Source organism: Hibiscus syriacus, unplaced genomic scaffold (assembly GCF_006381635.1).
Source record: "Hibiscus syriacus cultivar Baekdansim isolate YM2019G1 unplaced genomic scaffold, ASM638163v2 tig00110893_pilon, whole genome shotgun sequence".
Taxonomy (NCBI): Eukaryota; Viridiplantae; Streptophyta; class Magnoliopsida; order Malvales; family Malvaceae; genus Hibiscus; species Hibiscus syriacus.
In genome coordinates, this window is record NW_024062901.1 from 1,202,206 (window position 1) to 1,225,003 (window position 22,798).

Here is a 22,798-nt window from a genome sequence, read left to right on the forward strand (position 1 = left end):
GTATAACATGGTTGGAATCGAAATTTCAAGTGACAGATGAGTCTACCGAGGAGTAGGTTATTTTCGCGTCTCGAGCATATCTTCTCCAATTGATTGGAGAGGTATTATTACCAGATAAATCTAGTAATTTGGTGCACACTCATTATCTACGCTATTTGGAAGACTCCGTTGTGTGTCGTAATACGTTGATTTTGTCTGTCAGGAGCTTTAAGCTACAATTGTTCATGAAAAGTTGACGTTGTCGGCTGTCTGATACTGCTACAGTCGTGGTCTTGGTATCGATTCTCATTTATGCGCCAATTACAACAACCCCTATCGAGTTTCCTCTGGCTAAGGTAATTATTTTATGATTTTTTTAATTTCATAAATTTAATTTTTTTAAAAAAAATTATATGGCGTCATAAAATATGAGACGAAGTTGGCGGGTGTCACTGCACCAGATATACGAATGATGATAGACATGCAGGTTGATATGTGGTATGTCATACGATTTTTTATTTTTTTAATCTTTTTAACTTTATATATATATTAATTTGATATTTAATTTACAGTTCTCTTGGCTTCTGTATGTTGACAAGGAGATCAACCTATTTCCAAGAGGATTTTTAGGGGTCCCACTTATGGTGTATCGTGACGTCGTTATTGCAATATGCGATTGTTGAGTGCACGTTGCTGATAGTGATGACATCATCTGCTACACAGATGGTTGATATGGATGCGGTCCATAGAATTGATACGCGTGAAAAACATACCAAAAATTGACCGGTGAAGCACGCTATATACATCGACGCGTGGAATCAACTGAACAATTGCTCCCCAGTGTTTCGACATTACACCAATAGACCTAGATTTCGACTAATCTTCATATCTCCAAAATTACGAAGCAATGAGAATCATATCTCATGACATCAGAAGAGAATGGAGAATGGGAACATCATCAGGCCACATGCGCCAAGTCCAAGTCCAACTCTAAGAAGAAATCATTATCGTTGTCTTTTTCCGCTTCAACATTTGCAGATGAAGAGTACTATTATGCATCTCATGCTAGTTTCGGTTTCTATCCTCCATTTCATACTTCAGTCGAGACTCAACCGAATTGGGTTAGAGGTTCATGGGATGCATCACAATACACTCAAGCATCTTCAACATAATATGCGGTTGCGGGTAAGTGGGACCATATCATATATGATCAACAAAGTAGAAGCCAAGTCGAAGCAGTTACGACAATGATGGCTTCAAATGTCATAAATCTATTGTATTTCGAAGGTGGATCACATAGTGTGTTAAGTACACCTCCTCGACAAGATGATGACGACGATCAAAGCCTACGACCCCGATGTACTCGACGAGCTCTGCTACATTATTATTCAACCACTCCATGACATCGTCAAGAACTTAGGAAATATAAATAAATTTTCTTTGTAAATATTTATTTTTCCAATTATTTAATTATTTTGTATATTTTAATTTTCTTTTAAATTTTAACCGACTGAACTCGTCACCTTGAGGTGACAAGTTCCAAGTGACCTTTGGCCATGACTGTTGTCCATATAGCCGTTGACCAACGACTACTTTTTTGAATTTGAAAGAACTCGTCACCCGACGCCGAGTTTCATTTAATTATTTTAATTTATACTTTTTAATTTATTTTATTTTTGTAATTTAAAAAAAAATATTTTTTAAACGAACTCGTAACGCCGAGGTGACGAGTCATTTTAATGATAATAAAATAATAGCCCACATGGATCCTACTTCACAGAGATAATTTAAAAATAATATCTTCAAAAACTCGTCACCTCAAAATGATGAGTTCGGTGTTCACTGTAGAGAATATTATAGTTTTCAAAATAGAGTCTATATTGGCCCAATACCCTAAATAATTAATCTGCTTGAGGTATTGGGCCAAAAAACCAATTATAAATGAGAGGAAACCTATTAAAAATAGTTTGTGGAGCTAAGTTATTAAGATTTATATTTGAAGTAGGGTTGTAAAACATATTTGTTGAATTAATTATTAATAATATTAAAATTTTATATATTTTTTAAAATTATTAATAATATTAATATTTCTATATATTTGTTTAAAATACAATATAAGATTACCACATATTTTATGTTCAGATTTAAGTTTAAATTTAAGTACGAATTGAATTAAGTTTGAGAATGTTTTGAATTTTTTTTTTTTTAAACTCGAGACAAACTTTAATTTTTTTTTTTGAATTTGAATCTAACTTGATAATTTTAAACGGATGATCTTTGAGTTGAGTAAAATTCAACTTTAAAATTTTTAAGTTAAATCGAGTTCAAGAATACGCATGTTTGATTCGTCACATATATAATACCAAGTTAAGCTTTCAACTACCACCAACTTTCAACGGCTACGTAACTACGTGAAGATAGTTTGATGAACCAACATGATATTGTTCTAACACCACCATTTTGTTCTTTTTTGGGCCAAAACTGCATATGTTGGCAAATGAAGATGATGTGAAAGGGATGAGCACCCACAACTTGGGAGGAATTATGAGCTTCTTTATAAGTATCGTAGCCATGATTCGCTTGTCTCGCAACACGCCGAGGAAACAAGCGAAGCTGCCTTGTGCGTTGGTCAAGTTTTCTGTGCAAAACCGATGATCACAGGACGAATGGCCGACCAGTCGCAACCGCCGCCTTTGACGAGAGACGACTACATTGCCGTGAAGAAACGCATGGCTAAATTGGAAGAGGCGGTGAGTTTTCTCATGCGGAAACCGGCAACCATGCCGCTGAAGAAAGAGGAGATGTTGAATGATACATTAAGAAGGATCTGCGTCCTGGAAGAAGAGCTATCTGCAGCCAAGAAGGTAGATCGTTAAGAGCTTGTTTAAATTTTAAAAACTCAAAAATCCTAGTGAACTTTAATTGCTTGTTTTTCCTCTGTTGAATACGCAGGCTCTTCAGGAAGCCATTGATAAACAGGAGGAACTTCAAACATACATTAAGGAGAAGGAGAAGGAGAAGGGGAAGGGGAAGGGGAAGGGGAAGGGGAAGGTTTATAAGTTGTCAGAGCTTTTATACGGCACATCAAATATTAAGAAAAAAAAAAAATCATTTAATCTTTAAAAAATATTATAGTCATATTATTAAACCTAAGCCTCTTGCTTGTTAGAAATTAAAACAATAGACCTCATAACAAGTTATATTGCGTAAAACCCACGTGTATATATATATATATATATATATAGGTTATTTTTGATGTACTGGAATATTTTGTTTCATATGCAACATTAAAATGGTTATAAGTGTTTTTAAATTTATCTAAAGTAATAATCAAAGCCAAATTAATACAGAATAATATGCGTTTAATTTTTAAATATGAGAGAAATAATAATTTATAGTAAATATAAAGAGCATAAATACGGCAAAATCAACGAGATAATGTTGTTGGAAAAAAATTCGCGAGACAATGCGTTCCAACAATTAATTGTTGAGATAGGGTGAAATCTACAGTTCGAACGTATGTTGCCGGAGCTCCGGGCGACCAAGGAGGTCGCCATGCCGTCCCTACGAGATGTGGTGAACTGCTGCACTTTGCATACTTGAAGGTCGCCATGCACGCCCAACTAAAATGGAGGTCGCCATGTTTAAGATAAAAGCCTAATTACCGATATAGTTAATCATTGTTACTTAGGGAAATTTAGGTAATCGCCATGTACGCTTGCTGAAAATGGAGGTCGCCATGTATGTCGGGCGACCTTATAGGTCGCCATGTGATCCTGGCGACTAAACCTGCCACCTGCTCCCCTCATGCTCGCCTACTCCCCGCTGCAAGCTCTGCTCCCATGCAGCTTTAATAGCTGCATTATTGCAACATCATTTTCGCTGCTTCATACAGCTTCATTTTCGCTGCTTCATGCATCAATTATTGATGTATTATTGCAGATGTTGGAGGCCCGTGATTTCAACAATTATTGCCCAATTAATTGAAGCAGTCGGGGCTTAATTTTTATATATAGGATATGATTATTGCTGCATTATTGCAGATGTTGGAGGCCCATGGTTTCAACAATTATTGCCCAATTAATTGAAGCAGTCGGGGCTTAATTTTTATATATAGGATATGATATGGGATTAACGAAGCATAAAAGAAAGAAAGGGAGAATAGTGCGAAGAGAAAGGAAAGGAAGAAAAGAAGAAAGGGAGGAAAACATCGTGAGGTAATTTTTTTATTTTATTTAAATTAGTTTATTATTTTAAATTATTAGTTTGTTAGTTTAGGGTTTCGGGTAAAAGCCTAATTACCGATATAGGTAATCATTGTCACTTAGGGAAATTTAGGTAATCATCTTTCGGATTTGATAGTTATATATTAAAAAATAATTAATTAGTTTGTTTGTTAGTCGTTAGTTATATAAAAAATATTTAATTAGTTTGTAGTTAGTTAAATAGTTAAGTTATATTTGTTTGTTGAATTTATATTATATAAAAAATTTAGTTAATTAGTTTATTAGTAGTTTAAGTTATATAAAAGAATAGTTTATTAGTTGATTAAGGGCGCGTTTAAGTTATATTTTAAAAAGTTTAGTTTGTTAGTTTATTATTTTATTATATTATAAGTATTATATAATTTTTTTGTTAGTTAGTTTTATTAGATTATATTAAATGATTTTATAAATATTGTTTAATTTTTTTACAGATTCATTCGAATGGCTGACCAAATTCGACACAACAAAATATGACCAACTCGGTCGAAATTATGAACTACCATTGATGTTGTCAATCGCTTATTTGCTTCCATTGCTTCCACCACTGTAGGAGCCCAAGTTTGACCTCTATTTATGAGATCTCAATTTCTTTGCCTTATCGGACCAAACCTTAGCCAACCTAAAGTACGTCTCTCTCACCACACTCGCTATTGGGAGATGACGTGTACCTTTTAGTACTGAATTAATGGCCTCAATAAGGTTTGTGGTCATATGTCCGTCGTCGACCTTCATCGTATGTTTGCGACCATTTTCCTGCGGTATTTTTGAAGCCCACTTCCAAACACGTGATCGTAAAATACCTTCAAATTCTCCAATCTCTTGTCAAAATTTGGTCGGCGTAGTTCGTATCATGTTTCATAATATATTGTGTTAGACCGCAATTAAAAAACCACATAAAAAATCACAAATATTAAAATAAAACTTGCCATGCTGACTATCTCGCTATGAATTTGTACGTTATGAAACTGGAAGTCGGTAATTAGGCTTTTACCCTAAACTAACAAACTAACAATTTAAAATAATAAACTAATTTAAATAAAATAAAATTACCTCACGATGTTTGCCTCCCTTTTTCTTCTTCTTCTTCTTCTTCTTTTATCTCTGCACTCTTCTCCCTTTCTTTCTTTTATGCTTCGTTAACCCCATATCATATCCTATATATAAAATTAAGCCTCGGCTGCTTCAATTAATTGGCAATAATTGTTGAAATCACGGGCCTCCAACATCTGCAATAATGAAAATGAAGTTGCATGAAGAAGCGAAAATGATGCTGCAATAATGCAGCTATTAAAGCTGTATGGGAGTAACTGCTTGTAGCGGGGAGCAGGGGAGCAGGGGGAGGTTTGGTCGCCGGGATCACATGGCGACCTATAAGGTCGTCCGACATACATGGCGACCTCCATTTCAGCAGGGCGTGCATGGCGACCTTCACGCATGGCGATTATCTAAATTTCCCTAAGTAACAATAATTATCTATATCGGTAATTAGGCTTTTATTTGAAACATGGCGACCTCCATTTCAGCAGGGCGTGCATGGCGACTTTCAAGCATGCAAAGTGCAACAGCTCACCACAGCTCGCAGGGACGGCATGGTGACCTCCTTGGTCACCCGGAGCGCCTAGCGACATACGTTCGAACTGTAGATTTCACCCTATCTCAGCAATTAATTGTTGGAACGCATTATCTCGTGAAATATTTTTTCCACAACATTATCTCGTTGATTTTGCCGCATAAATACATATAATTCATTGTATTTTAAAATCGATGTATCACAAAATATTCTTCTAATATCTTGCAAAACTAATCTTAATAACATAAAAAAAAAGTTAAAAAGATCATGAAAAGAATTGTATCTCTCTAAACTAGTTATTCCATATAATTTTAAAAGTTAAGGCATACCCTCTGTTATAGAGAAAAACAACTTGATCACCAAAAACTTTCATTTCATAAGAATTATTATCTTAATAAACTTAATCACAAGTAATATTTAACCATTAGAGTCATAATAAAATACAACTTAATTATCAATTAGAATTTGAGTAAAAAAAATGTAACAATATCCCTTTTAGTATAAATTTCTTTAAATATAGTATTCAACAACTTCAATTTTCACGTAATTCACATACATGTTGAAGCATCACTGTCAAGTTTCAACAACTTCAATTATTCTGTAATATTCATTGAAGCACCATTAGATCTACTATCACTACAATTGAAAATATGTTGTAGTAGAACCTCTTGCATGACAGTGGACTAGTGACTATTTTATTATAATAGATAACATTAGTGATAATTTTGTTACAAATTGATAATAGAAGATCAATTTGTTACTTTTAAAACTTTAATATAAAAACAAAACTTACTCAAATATTAGTGAACTTTTTTAATTTACCCTTTATATTTTGGAATTAGCTTGGGTTTTATATTCAGTTTCACTTTTATTTATTTATTATTGGTATTTATAGGACTTTTATGGACTCTTTTGGACATTTGATATTGGGATATTTTATGTATTAGATTATTGATTATTTCAGTTAAATATCTTATAAGATAGTATGAAAATGTTTTTCAGATAATAATTAAATTATTTGAAATAATATTTGTTAATTCTAATTTGTTTAGTAGTTTTATGATTCGGTTATAACTTCTAGTTAGGTATGAGTGTTGTAAATGTCGAGAATAGAAAATTTGAAAAGAAATTTATAGAAAGTGACTAAGTTTTAACTATAATATCTAGTTGAGAGACCATTTGTACATTTTATTCTATTTTAAATGTAATTATCTATACAAAGAAATTTACATAGACTCGAACTAATTTTCTACTTTTAATCAACATCTAAAGTCAGAAGTATAATTCATATGAACTAAATTGAATTCGGGTCTCTAATAAAATATGCCACAACTCATTTTCTTGGATTATGGATGCACAACTCATTCCGTTGGTATGCTTATCCTTGATGCTGGGAAACAAATGGCAGTGATGATATTCACAGACTACTCCAACTTACAATTTGTGCCTGTTGTAAAAATTGTAATACTTCATTGATTATAACTTCACATTTATAACAGTGTATATACCCCACGTGCTAATACTTAACTGACTACTAACCAACATACAACAAATCAAACTGTAAAACAAACTAACTATTTCTACACTTGTACCTAGAGAAGATTTGAAGGTATTTCTAATCAAATAAGTTACGTCAATCAACCGTTTAAAGTTGAAAGTCTTTCTAAATATAACCAATTAATGTAATTGATAAAGTTAATCCCCAACAAAATGTTTAAGGGTGAGAATTGCCTTATAGTAGATCAAATTTATTAATTTCACTCATATCATAATTTCGTATTAATTTTATTTTTAAAATTATTATTTGTATCATTTTATATCGTTGACTGTTTTGACTAACAAAACTGTTATTTTCTGTTTACGTGAATGCCAGTTGTTTCTCCTCAGTCATATTATTGACGTTGTTTGATGACAATGTAACATTTATTATAAATAAATAAATCCCTAAAATTCTCTTCTTCTCCATTTTCTTCTATTAGATGTTTGAAAAAGCTTGGTTTGCTACTGTACCATTTTCTTTAAAATGGAGTTTTTCTAGGCAATCGGCTTTGTTGTGTACCTAGGTTCAAGTATATGTTGCTTCCAAATCCATTTACTTCTCTTCAAGTGTTCAGTTTCGAGTTCCGGAGGGGTGCCATTAGGTTCAAGCACTGTTTGGGTTCAAGCAAATCGGAGGGGCTTTCACTTTCTTTAGAATCTTTACCATCTTCTTCGCATTGGAGGCTGCCAAAGCTGAAGAATTGAGGATGAGAAATAGTGGGCTATTATTCTATAATCAAGAAGGGGGTTCTTCGGCTGCTGCTCAATTTGGCCGACCATCATCATCAACCACTGCATTTGCAAGCAAGGTGGAGCAGGGGGGGGGGAGTTGATGTTGGGTTCTCATCCGGGTAATCTATTTTATCCATACTTGATGAGCATGTAATCTATTTTCTCCATCTCATCTTCTCTTTCTTTCAGAAAATGAAAGACTCAATCTTTTCTATTATTTCAAGCACAAATAAAAAAAATTCAGGACACCATTTTTAAATAGAAAAACCCAGATACACCACAAACCAACTGGTGTAATAGAACTCAGGTCTATTTAGTAGAGTAAAATTGCAAACCTTTGAGTAACCTTGTAGCCTTTATTTGCAGGAAGATTGTGATATTCCACTGCAAGATTTAGATCATTCAAAAATAAAGCTATGCTATTTGAATTGGTAGAGTAAAATGGTACGGTACAAAACCAAGTTTCGTCAAACAATCTAAGAGAAAAAGGAGGAAGAGATACTAGAGGAGAATAGGTGAAAGAACGAGGATGAGGATGAGGATGGAGGAGGAAGAGAAAGAGATTTATTTTTTTAATAAATAACGCGTCCTCAAATCACATCAACAATATCGAAAAACAACTGACATTCACAATAAAAAATTAACGATTCTGTTTGTCAAACATCAATGGTATAAGATGATACAATTAAATAATTTAGTGAACAAATTAATGATAAAATGATAACTTTAGTCTATAGGGAAACAAAACAAAAAAAAAACTGCATTAGTTCTCTATCAGTTTGGTTTGTTCAATCGGTGATTTCTTGCATTAAATAGTTTAAATAGTTGTTTACATTTATCGCTCCAAAACCAAATTCTGAACCATTTAATATCAGACATTACATGGAAATCCAAAACAAGATTATATTTAATTAACTTAAAAAAGAAGATTGTATTCAATTTTGAGAGAATTGTATAAATAGAAATGAAGGCAGAACACTAAGTGGGATTTATAGCGGCTCTCCATGGGAAAAGGCATTATCACCAGCAAACTTCTTTTTCTGAAACAGAGAAGAAAAGAGTCACAATCATAGCATGATAAGAGCATAGGGGCATAAACAATAAAAATACCTGGAACATCTACGAAATTAACATAAATCATACCCGAAGTCTGGCTTCCTCTTGACTGTCTATGTAAGCAAGAAGTTCTTCCTGCCTCATCAAAGCCTCATGAAGCGCCTGTTCCACACGGCACATACATGCAAAACCAAATTAATATCACAGAAAAGATACAGCAGAATGATAATCATACGTGATTAATCAGTGATAGCAAATACTCGTCCAAAGGACATTGAGATGTCTAGAAATATTGTATGGTCACCTAAAGCAGCAAGTTTTATGTTTGACACTATAACAAGTAACAAATCCAACTTCAAAAGAAGATTTCATCAGCTCTGAGCCAATGCAAAATGCAATTATAGCACTATCATCTATCAAATGCCATGTAAACAATTCATAAGTACAAAGTTTGAGACATTCATCACTCTAGATAGTTTAGGGAGCTCTAACATAAAATGGACATGTTTTGGGAAAAATTAACAAAAGGCAAAAAGATAATTTTTGCCCGAAGACCCAATTTATCACTTTCGTCCCTGATGTATTTGCATCAATTTAACTCTCGAAGTTGTTCAATTGCATCATTCTATATCCTACCTCAACTTAAAACCCTAAATCCTAAACCATAATCCCATAACCTCTAAACTACAAACCCTAACCATAACTTAAGATTTATACTTTAGGTAAGATTTATACGTTAGGGTTTAAGTTAGGGGTAGGTATAGAATAATGTAATTAAACAACTTTGTGGGTTAAATTGATGCGAAAATACGATAGGGGCGAGAATGATAAACGGGGTCTACTTCAGGGGTAAAGGTGACTCTTAAGCCTTAACAAAATTATACGCGACATACAGCAGCATTCAACAATTCCTCTTTCTCATAAGGCATCTCAGATGGCTTTGCTTGTAGTGTATCAACTTTCTCCTCAAGCTCAACCAACCTCTTGAGCACAGAAGATAATGCATCTGCCTGAGAAGGTGGAGATGGAGAAAGCTCTTCCCTTTGAGTTGCATCAGGGGTAAGTTCAGTACTAGAAACTGTGACAGGAAGCTTTCTGGTTATATTGAAAGCTACTGAGCGCAGCAGAGTGTAAAGTGTCACGAAAAAGCCATAACAGTCAAAATCCGAGCTCGAATTCCTTCTGGAGCTCTGGGTGTTTCAGGCAATGTTAGTGCACCTGAAATGGAAAACAACAATTCATTTTCTCAAGCATGCAACAATCAGGATAAACAAGATTTTAAGAAGAAATTTGTAGAATCTATGCAAGATTATATTTGTTGACCTTTGGAAACAGGAGTCAGGAGGGAGGTTTGTTTATTCCAAGTAGCATCAACAGCTTTGTCAACCATTGGAACATATTCATCATAGCCTGAGAAGTTACCAGCGTGGCTTGTTTTCCCAACAACCTTAGTCTGCATGAATTACAAAGCCAAAGAAAAGGATTAGCAACATTGCCAAAAATGCCAATGATAATAAATTTAGGTTGAGAATCTGAAAAGATGAATAATGAAGTCATCAAGATAATCATTAGTCTAAGTACACTGTTGATGGACAACCAAAGCAAGCAAAGAAACCCCTAAAAAGGTAATTAGCATAATGAAAATAAAATAAAGCAAAAAAATCATACTTTATAACCAGTTTCATACTGATTAACTCAGCATCCGAAAGCATTTTAGTCCTCCAAAAGCAAAATACTATATTAACTTCTCTTGTATCCAACAGTATATAAACTCAATGAATGTAATCTGACAAATTATAAGGGACAAACAATGCACTTTGATTGCATAAGCAATATGAAGGATTATAATGTCAAAAGAACCCACTTCTTCACGAACAGGGGTCAGCCTTAGCTGTGAATAGCTCCTCATTGCTTTTGGGGATGCAATATCTTCAGCTTCTGATCCAGATTCTGCCGTGGATGTATCACTTCCTTTCAACTGCTTCACACAACACAATATGCAATGAGATAATGCAAACAATAAGGTCAAACATTGTCAGCATAAAAGAATCATTACAAGTTAGAAGAAATATACCATTGGAAGATATGGCTTAGCATAAGCAATAACCTTCCCATCACTATTCAGAACTTTTACAACTTGTCTGGGACGCCTTGCCTCAGAATTAAGAACCATCTGAGAAAAAAACACAAGCAATAACGTGTTTCTTTGTTAGAAAGAATTACACTGATCAAGCCCTTGAAAATAATAACATCAACAACATATCATAAACCAAGGCCAGTTTATAACCTTCAATATTTCAGGATTTCTCCAAGGCCCTTTATCAGAGCGAAGGCAACCTCCCTGATCTGCACAGGTACAGCTACCGCCCAGAAATTCTGGCAACTCGCTGAAAGGAATTCAAATAACACCATAAACTTTTTGATAGAATGAGGCAACAGAATGTTCGATAAAAAAATATACATCAGCAAAACTAAGCAATGGATGGCAAAAATTGTATTGCAAACTAGAGTAAAATAAAGATTAGACAACAATATAACATGTCATGGAAGTTCTAAGCCATTTACCTGGCATCAATAATTTCAAGCAATTTGCTCTGGTACTTATTTCCAATAACCTAAAGTCAATACACAAGTTACATATATGTAATGATTACAAGTCACCAAGGGAATGAAAATTAAAAGAAAATAAGTATACTCAATTTAAAAAATATTGCAGAAAAAAGAATTTAATTACATGGATCTTTGAAGTTGTTTTGGGATCCAGAAATGTCTTCACAGTATTCCACAGCAGCCTAAACCCAGGTCCAGCATTAATGATAAACATTTGATGAAGTGTCTGCAAAAGTAAAAATTTTGGCTCAACATAAAATAATATAAAACTTTGATAGAAGCATGATTCGTAATTCATCATGCCAGCACACAAAGAGGGCAAACCTCGGGGTAGTTGTCACCGTCAATCTTCTGCAGCCGCATGATTAGTTCCCTTGCAGACTTGGTAAAATTCTTAAAGCCCTAATAATAGATGGAAAGAAAAACAATTCTCACTTAGCTACTACATAGCAACCAAATTATCATGTATTAACAAAGCAATGAATGGTCACAAAAAACATACCACACCATGGACATCTAAAATTGTTGTGCTTGAATCAGTGTGCCTCCTTGCAGCAATTGTACAAGCAGGAAACTTTACACTGAAGGCCTTCTCAAATTCCCGGACATGGTATTTTACATACCGATCCAAAGTTGTAACTTGCATTAGTTTGTTGGGATCAACTTTTCCCAATCTTTCAATATACACAGGTCTTCCCTCCTTATCAACGCCGTGATAACCATGAGGGTAATACCTTAAAACCTCATTCAATTCATTGAACTCAAAGTCCTGAAAAAAAGGATAAAAAATGCAGTGAAAAAACATTTATTACAACCAATACTACTTCAGGCAAACAGTTAACAGTAATTACCTCCGTGATGGTGTCAACACCAAACTCCTTCCTCCATTGGAGCATATCAGCCCACATGTGTTTAGCTTTATCTATATCAAACTTCCTTGCTTTCAAAAACCTAGATAAAAGTAAACCAGAACTGGTTATTACATGTTGTATCATTAAAAGTATGCAAAGCAACTAAAAGAGAGGATAGCAGCAGAAATGGCACCGAAGCCTTTAAGCAGTAAAGAAATAATACATCAGCAAAAGGAAAGCAAATAGCTTGAGTTTTAAAAGGCCAAACAAATAGCATGATAAAAATACTCAGAATTCTTATGTTTTTTTCTTAATAAAGCCCATTAAATTCAAGTCAAGATTTAAGAAATAAAAAAAATCATGAATCGTCATATAAATAACAATATAGTATAATATATAATGACATAATTAGGTTGTCCACAGCTGACTTGGCAAGAGAACAAGACCAAGAAAAATTGGATCGCAGTTCTAAAAAGAACAATGATAAACAAATATAAGGGGAAATATGAGAAAAGGTAAGATGAGAGCACCTCAACATCATGTGATAGTCATCGTGCTTTTCTGGAAGCAATTCTTCCATAATCAATGCTTGTCGAAATTGATCAACTGCCTGCAGCTCCTCAAGATCACGAATATCCTCAATGGATACAGAGCTGACACGGCCATCACTTTTCCTTCTACTACTTTTCCTTTTGAGAGAATGCTTGAATCTTGTAGATGCATTTAAAGCTTTCTTTTCAAGGATCCAATTTTTGTGCGCCTTTCATCCTCTGAGTTCTCGAAATCAGATTTTCTCTCTCTCCTCTCATCACTACTCGAAACACCCTCAAAGCCTGCCTCAGAAGGATTACATTTACAAACAAGTATTGTCATTAGATAAAGAAATGATAAGAAAAAAATCAAAGCGAAACTCAAATTCAAATTATTTTTTCTTCTCATATATTTCTGAAAAATCATCAGAAAACCTGAAACAAAGAATCAGCAAAGCACGGTAAATTTACCCAACTAAGACACAAAAATAAATAAATGAAAAAATGACTAAATTCTCCAATGTTATATATGTAAACCTAAACAAAAATCGATTCCCTTTCTTCTTATCTACACTACCAGAATTTCTAAAGCAACCAAACCGAACCTAAAATGAACAGTAAAATCAGTTGAAGAGAACGAGAATTGTTAAACTCACAAGGCCTAGCGAACCGGTCGAGTGGCCCCGACATCTACGCTCCTGCAAGAAGAATCAAGACGGCGGCGCCGCCGGTAATCAGATTTCCCGATGGAAGGATCAAAGTACCCGCGCGCCTAATAGAAAAACACGAAGTAAAATCAGCAAAACAATAATAAGTCTCACGAGAAGAGTCCAAATTAAGGGCTTGAAATTTGTCTTTCTCTTTGAATTCAATTTCGTTGGGAATAAAAGATTTGGAGTACTTACAGGGTAATGATTGTGTCTCTCTCTGCGTCACGGATCACGAAGAAGATCGAACGGTCCTAAATTCCTCTGACCAGAAATTTGTTGTAAAATTCAGCAAAAGTAGAGTACACGAAAACGAATATTTAGAAATATACACACATGGAAGGGCAAAAGTGTTATTACAGGGAATCCTTTGTGGATTTGATTCCCGGATTTCATATTAATTTTTGTACGCGCTTGACTTTCAATCTACTTTTTATTTAAATTTATCCTATTATTTTAAATAATATGTATAAATATTAATATTATTAAAACCAGTAAATATTTTTTATTTAATTAAATTATTTGAATTAAAACATTGATCACAATTAACTCATTAGTTAAGATATATAAACATAACTAAATTATATATTTATATTTTTTGAATTCACTTATTTTATTTTTAAATACATTTAATTAATTCTTCATTGGTGGTGTGCCAATAAATACGCTATTATTGATTTATTTATCGGCATGCCGTATATTACGAATGGTATTTGATATGCTTAGTTCCAATTTCCAAACTTTCTTTTTCTTTTCCTTTTTAGTTTTTTAATAATTATGGTGGGACAGGAATAATTATGGAAACTCGAAAAAAGCCACATTTTATTGCATGCCTTGCGCATGCCATTTTCATTGCATTAATACCTTTTACTTTTACTCAATAATGTATATGTTTTTATACAAAAATGTCCGGAATTAATCATGAACTAATATCAATTAAAAATAAAATAATGTCTATCATAAATATAAGGGTAAAGTATAGTAATGGTCACTGCACATTTCTAAGGCTTTCATTTAGGTCCCTTAACTTTTAAAACTTGCAATAAAGTCCCTCAACTTTTAGTTCGTTTGTAATACAGTCCCATAACATTTAGTCTGTTTGCAATATAGTATCTGACGTAACCGGCCATTCGACGCCTTTACACTACCGTTAGTACATTTGCAATATGGTCACTGAAATTTTCAGGCGCTTGCATTTAGGTCCCCCAACTTTAAAAACTTACAACACAGTCCTCAATTTCATTATAAACCCCAAATTCCTTTTCAATCTCGAATTTCCTTTTTCGCTTCTCTTTTTTCATCTCCAGTGTAACTTTTCAGTCGAGGATGCATGAGAAATTCTAATCTAACTTTGAATTATGTGGAGGTGTTGACTTGAATAAAGGTCCATTGAGAGAAGACCCGACCAAGGTACTATCGGGACCATCACAATTCAAGGTGTAATGTTATATACAGGTCATCTCAGGTGAAGTATATATGTTCGATGAAATGTTTGTGAGAAAAAAATGGGGTTAGAAATGCAGAGTTGATAAATACTATTAAGATGAATTAAGTATCATTGTTGAAAGTCACCAACAAAGCTGGAATTATTTTGTATAAATGACATATAATAATTTCTTCGCTTAATCCTTGTGGTTAAAGATTTTCCAACAGATGATCAAATATAATAAAATCCCAAACAGCACATTCACCTCTCAGTCTCTTTCGCTCACATGCACTCTCGTTTGTTTTTTGTTCTTCAATTTTCCGCCATGTAAAATTTTAAATCCAAGCAGTGCTTTGTCTTTCAGCTTTTTATTTACAAAGAAAAAATGGAGGAAGAATTGCTGGAACGCAACACCGATTGCGTTTATTTCTTAGCCTTTCCCCTCACTTGCAAGAATGTATTTATTTTCTCTTTTGGGCTATCCGGAAGTAAGCTTTTCCTCTTTCGCGCTTTCCCATTTTCAGCTCGCATTGTGTGTTTTTTGTTGAATTTTTATGTTTCTGGAACTGTATGTCAATGATCTAGATATTCAGTGTTAGTTTTGAATTAAAACCATCTAATTTTCTTTCTTTATTCTTAATCAAAACTTTTAGTACTCCTTATGAAAGATATTCAATCCATCAGAATAAAAGTGAAATAGGGCCCTAGGCTAAATTTTTTTTATCTTCTTCTTTGGTTTTTCTTTAAATCAGGGAATTGGTTGTGAGTATCGACATAGTTAAATCGCCAGGCTCAATCCGAGAGATTGCTGGTACTAGTTTACTGGAATTGTATTGATCTGACCTGTGGTTTTCGGCATCCTGTGAGCTCTTATTCTTTTTAATAAGTTCATGTTGATTATGAGACTGATATATCGTGAACGAATTGGATTTTTTTACATGTTTTGGAAATTTTACAATTGAATTGTATTGAGTTATAGCTTTAGAAGATAATTTTGCATGCACACAACTCGAAAGGCATCATGACAGGGTAGTATATTTGGAGCAGCTACTTGACCCTGTCATGATGCCTTTCGAGTTACGAAAGAGACTGAGAGGTGAATGCGCTGTTTGAGATTTCATTATATTTGATCATCTGTTGGAAAATCTTTAACCACAAGGATTAAACGAAGAAATTATTATATGCCATTTACACAAAATAATTTCAGCTTTGTTGGTGACTTTCAACAATGATACTTAGTTCATCTTAGTAGTATTTGTCAACTCTGCATTTTTAACCCTATTTTTTTCTTACAAGCATTTCATCGAACATCTATACTTCACCTGAGATGACATGTATCTAACATTACACCTTGAATCGTTGATGGTCCCGATAGCCCCTTGGTCGGGTATTCTCTCAATGGACCCTTATTTAAGTTAACACCTCCACATAATTCAAAGTTAGATTAGAATTTCCCATGCATCACCGACTGAAATTTGAGATCGAAAAGGAATTTGGGTTTTAGAATGAAATTAAGGACTATGTTGCAAGTTTTAAAAGTTGACGGACCTAAATGCAAGCGCCTGAAAAGTTTAGTGACCATATTGTAAACTTACTAACGGCAGTGTAACGGCGTCAAACGGCCGGTTACGTTGGGGACCATATTGCAAATGGACTAAAAGTTTGGGGACTATATTGCAAGTTTTAAAAGTTGAGGACCTAAATGAAAGCTTTAGAAAAGTTCAATGACCATTACTATACTTTACCCTAAATATAATATATATTCGGTCGTCACTCATATATATTATTCTTGTTGTTGTATTTTGAATTAAAAAATGTAAAGGAATAAATGAAGAAGAGCGCAAAAACAATTATTAATTGACAAATTGAATATTCATTGTAACTGGGCATTGTCATGAAAGTCGCCTATGATTTTAATAGAAAAAAATGTTCTGAATCAATACATAACCCTAACTTAGTTGAAAATTCTTTTAGTAAGCAATGAGTTGACAAATTAAGGATATACGTTCGTAGAAGAAAGTACGTATTATACATACTAATTTGACCTGATTACAACAAATATTTTGATAATTAATATAGAAGTTGACATGTATAAATGTGAAAGTTATTTATTTTATTTTATTCTTAATCAAAATTATTTTTTTCTTATATATTTTTAATTATGTAAGAATTTTATGGTCACTTAAATATTGATAAACTTTTCTTATTATCTTTTATCATTTACTGACGGATTTACACGTTGGTTGTTCGTGATGAAATTTAGTTTTTTTTTTCTATTCTTATATATTTTATTGGTTGTTATATGTCTATTTTAAAATTTTATTTGTGTACATACACATAAAATATTTATGTTATTAATATATGTATGTTCACTTAAAATATTTTTAAATCCGCTCTTATTATCACGTTAATATTTTTAAGCAAGCAATACATTCTCCATTAAATATTTCTCTACAATGAAAGCACTTTGATTTGGTAAAATCAGATCAAGCAACGACAATGGAAACCGACGTTTTACTGTCAAATAAATTCTTTAATCTCGCTAAAAGAAATAATAAGTGAGAGTAAGGGTTGATCCATAGAGACTAAGGAAATTGTTGATGTAGAAGGTTCTTGATTATGCTTTTGGGTGAAAATAAAAGAAATAGGGGGTTTTGTTTAAAAGATTAAAAAGAAAATAAATATTTAATCTAAGAAAATTAAAGGAGGATAAATTGAGATAAAAATTATATGTAAAAATAGCCTCACACTTTCGGTTTGCTTCAATTTCATAGATCATTGAATAAGATTTTTACTTGGGATTCATGTCGGTTATAGTTTACAGGGCCCAACCTCTGTAACTTGTTTTTCTCTCTAGTAAACCGACAATCCAAATTCTATCTTTGAATTTCTGTCCTTTTGTTGACTAACTACGACTATCGTCGTTAGTACCAACTAGTTTAAAGATTTGGAAAAACACTCGACTCGGACCATGTTGTGTTAATGAGAATCGAATCCGATCTCAATTCCTCTTAGCGAACCACTGCTAAGTGTTAACAGGAAGTCACGTGCTACAAGTCGGTTCTTCCTACCAAATTTAAATTGAAACAACAATCAAGATAACGAACTTTTTTTGAAATGAAAGTGTTTTGATTTTAAAAGGAATGTCGATTGCCAATCTTTGATTCCAAGAAATTGAGAATATAACGCGAATGGTATTAGTTGCTTTTCAATTCTCAAGATCTGAATTGAGTCAATGTTTCAGCCTTTGGCTTATTGAAAATTTAACTAAGTATGATAGAAATCATACTTAGCATTTTAAAAGAAAATAAAAGAAAACGAAGTTAAAGAAAAGAGAGATGACTATCCAGCTTAGTTGGTAGAGCACAAGGTTCTTAACCTTGAGGTCATGGGATCGAGTCCCACGGAGGGCATTTCATAATTCGGAGGTCTTCTACGGAAGCTGCTCTCAACCTGGTGTTGGGGGCAACCTACTATCTTACCTCCCCTTACCCCATTACATATGAGAACAATGGACAACCATTTGAAGTTAAAGAAAAGAAAAACTTTATAAAACTAAAGAAAGAAAGAAACAAACAAGCTAATTCGAGATATGAGATACATGTTTTGAAGCTTTTATGGTGTATTTATAGCTTCCTAAAACCCAAAAAAATGTAGCATAAATGAAAAGAGATAATCTTTGGAAATTGTTTGAATTAAATCCTAAAAACAAAGATAATTCCTAATTCGAAATTTGAATTTGTGGTTGAGTCTCCCGTCATCACGAAACTGTTGAATGGACCGGACCTTCTAGAAGTTGCTGAATGGACGCTACGTCAAACGCATCATGCCCCAAGTCATGTCTACTAGTCCAGTCTTGATGATTCTAGACAAATAAAAACTATTGACTTTCGCCTTTCAAGCACTATTTCTGGAATCCAACGTCCTGCACAGAAAATAAGTGAAAAGGCCCAAATCAACAACAAAATCCAATGAACAAGGAGTAATTAACAAAAAAATGTTAACTATTCAATTCAATCATCAAATCCCCCTCACTTATTAAGTGTTTATCCTCAAGCATTTCTCAATTAAAATGTCAAAATATCAAGTACCTTCAAATAATTAGACTTATTTTTAAAATCAAAAATAAAAAATTACCTTGAATTTTGTTTTTTCCAACTCTTTTTTTCTCCTCTGATTCTTCAATTTTCTAAAATATAAATAATTGGATATTTTCAATTAATCTATTCTTAATTTAATCGGTTAATTTGTGACATTTAAATCATGGGCCACATGAGTTACACGAGTTGTCCGCAATTCTCGGAAGTGGATCGTTGCCTGACACCTCGCCACGTGTAATTCCTAAAGTTCAAGTACCATCGTCTTTGGTTTCTTTCATTTCAAAACTCCTTTATTTTACTCCTCGTTTATAGTTAAATTTAATTCAGATTTTAAGTTTGAATAATTGTATTTGTAAGATATGTATATATTTTAAAGATTTTTTAATTCAAACAATTCCATTTATATAGTATATGTACATTCATTATCAAACACATACTAATGTAGGAAGCGGCGTATGATACCATGTACATTTGCTAGTATTTTTCTCTTCTGGATTTACAATTACTAGTAATATTTATTTCAATATTTAAAATGCATTATTTTTACATTTAAAACATGGCACGATAGCAGTGACAGTTGAAAATTCCAGTTAAGCAAGTTCACTATTAAAAGAAAGGGGAGGAGTTTTTGGTCAAGACATGAGACCATGTCCAATGCTACCAAATGTCCAAAAATGGACACCAAAACCAAGAAATTCTCAACGAAAGAAGAATAACCCAAAAATCATTCTCCACTAAACATTGCACTCACAATTTGTATTGCACATCCAGTTCCACTCCCAGTCCCTTTTCCACCATTGATATCCCAATCATGAAACACAAAAACAGAACAAACAAACAAATGTAACACCATTTTCTTATTCTCCCCCAACACCTTTCCGTTGGGTTCATTTTTTTTGGGGGTAACATTCCCCCCTCATTACAGGAGGGATGGAGATAGGAAAGAATCCCATTAAAACATCACATATTGTCCCACCACCGCCATCTTCATCCGTGTCTATTATCCTTGTAATAACGTTCTTATGTTGTCCCACCGCCATTGTTGCCCGTGCCACGGGCACTTTCAGTCCCTCGGACAACATCCTCATCGACTGCGGCACCAACAATGGCCCGAAGCTTCCTGATAGAAGGATGTCCAAGACCGATAAGGATGCCTCTCAGTACTCAACTCTAAGGATGATGTTCAAGTGTCTGCCTCCAATGTCGATCTCTCTTCGCCTTTGTTTTTGACGGCGAAAGTGTTCCCCAAAGAAGCCACCTATAGTTTTGAGCTGAAACGACCCGGTTTCCATTGGCTCCGCCTCTATTTCTATGCTATAAAAGATGGCAAGTATGATCTTCAGCAGTCGACGTTCTCGGTGTCCGCGAATCACTATGCTATCCTTCATAACTTCAAGATTAGCAATGCTTCCATACCTGTTCTCGAGGAGTATCTTCTTAACTTGAATGACCCTAGTTTTGTTCTCAAGTTTTCTCCCATGATGAATTCGTTTGCTTTCGTGAACGGCATCGAGGTCATTTCGGCGCCGGATAGTTTGATCGCGGACGAGGGGACTTCGCTTTTCCCGGTTAACAGGTTCCAAGGGTTGTCCAAGCATGTTTACCAAGTGTTTATAGGTTGAACATGGGGGGACCTTTGATTACCCCACAAAATGACACCTTGGAAGGACTTGGATACCTGATAATGATTTTCTTAAGGATAAAGCCGTTGCTGCAAAAGCCTCTACTTCAACAAGTGCAATCAAATACCCCGAGACGCTAACCCCATGGATTGCACCGGCACTGGTTTATTCATCCCTCATCGAGATGGCGGTGGCCAAGGCAAGCACGATAAAGACGAACTTCAACGTGACATGGGAGATGAAAGTCGATAAAGCGTTTGATTATTTTGCTCAGGTTGCATTTCTGTGACATTTTTAGCAAGGCACTCAATAACCTGTATTTCAATGTGTGTATCAATGGTAAAATGGCTATCTCCAGGTTGGATTTGTTGAGCATAACCGGTGGGCTGGATGTTCCGTACTACAAAGATATAGTTGTGAATGCTTCGACGTTCACTGATGGACTAACTGTTCAGATCGGTCCACTGAACCAGGATACAGGAACCATTAAAAAGATCCTTAATGGCTTGGAGGTGATGAAAATGAGCAACTCGGCCGATAGTTTGGATGGGGAATTTGGTGTCGATGGAACCTCGAGCTCGAGCCACAAGGGTACGGTGGCTGTCATCGGTTTTGCCATGATGTTTGGTGCCTTTGTGGGTCTTGGTGCAATGTTTATTAGATGGAAGAGGCGACCCCAAGATTGGCAAAATTGGAATAGCTTTTCTTCATGGCTACTACCACTCCATGCTGGAGACAGTAGCTTCTTGAGCAAGTCAGCTGCTTCCCAAAAGAGCAACTTCAACTCATCGACACTAGGCCTAGGCCGTTACTTCTCTTTTGCAGAGTTGCAAGAAGCGACCAAGAACTTCGACTCGAGTGCGATAATCGGTGTTGGTGGGTTCGGAAATGTCTATTTAGGTACGATCGACAATGGAACCCAAGTTGTTGTCAAGAGAGGGAACCCCCAATCCGAGCAAGGTATCACGGAGTTTCAGACAGAAATCCAAATGTTGTCAAAGCTAAGGCATAGTGTCACTGATCGGTTATTGCAACGAGAACAGCTAAATGATCTTAGTTTACGAGTACATGTCCCATGGGCCTTTCAGGGATCACTTGTACGGGAAAGATTTGCCGTCATTATCGTGGAAGCAAAGCCTCGAGATCTGCATCGGAGCGGGTCACGGACTTCACAACCTTCACACTGGTACCGCGCAAGGCATCATTCACCGTGACGTTAAGACCACCAACATATTGCTGGACGATGCCTTTGTTGCCAAGGTAGCAAATTTCGGGCTGTCAAAAGACACACCTATGGGGCAGACTCATGTCAGCACTGCAGTGAAAGGCAGCTTCGGGTACTTAGACCCAGAGTATTTCAGGAGACAACAATTAACCGAAAAATCTGACGTCTATTCATTCGGGGTCGTCCTACTCGAAACCTTATGTGCAAGGCCCGCCATTAACCCACAGTTACCTAGAGAACAAGTTAACTTAGCCGAATGGGCAATGCAATGGAGGCGGAAAGGTTTGCTTGAAAAAATCATCGATCCTCATCTTGTTGGTGCCATCAATCCCGAATCGATGAACAAATTCGCCGAGGCTGCCGAGAAATGATTGGCCGAATATGGTGTCGATAGGCCCTCAATGGGGGACGTTTTATGGAACTTGGAACATGCTTTGCAGTTGCAACAATCATTCGAGGGAAAATCAGAGGAGGAAAACAAACTATCGAACACCGCCGCCACTGCCGATACCGATGCCGACTCCAGCCGCAGCTCCTCAACCAAAAACCAATCCATGAACCGGAGGTGATCAAACACTGAATACTC

The 22,798-nt window shown here is 34.9% G+C and overlaps 1 long non-coding RNA gene and 3 pseudogenes across 1 annotated transcript; 1 reads left to right on the forward strand and 3 right to left on the reverse strand.

The window, feature by feature from the left end:
* The window catches only part of LOC120145347, a 28,995-nt pseudogene extending 28,164 nt beyond the window's left edge, over window positions 1–831 (reverse strand).
* Window positions 832–8,963: 8,132 nt separating this feature from the next.
* On the reverse strand, window positions 8,964–9,329 carry LOC120145096. The gene is made up of 2 exons (XR_005518102.1): window positions 9,229–9,329; window positions 8,964–9,125 (listed from the first exon to the last, which is right to left on the reverse strand). It is a non-coding gene; the product is annotated as an uncharacterized LOC120145096 (long non-coding RNA).
* Window positions 9,330–10,019: 690 nt separating this feature from the next.
* Window positions 10,020–14,124, reverse strand: LOC120145094 (annotated as a pseudogene).
* Window positions 14,125–20,295: 6,171 nt separating this feature from the next.
* On the forward strand, window positions 20,296–22,781 carry LOC120145351 (annotated as a pseudogene).
* Window positions 22,782–22,798: the final 17 nt, after the last annotated feature.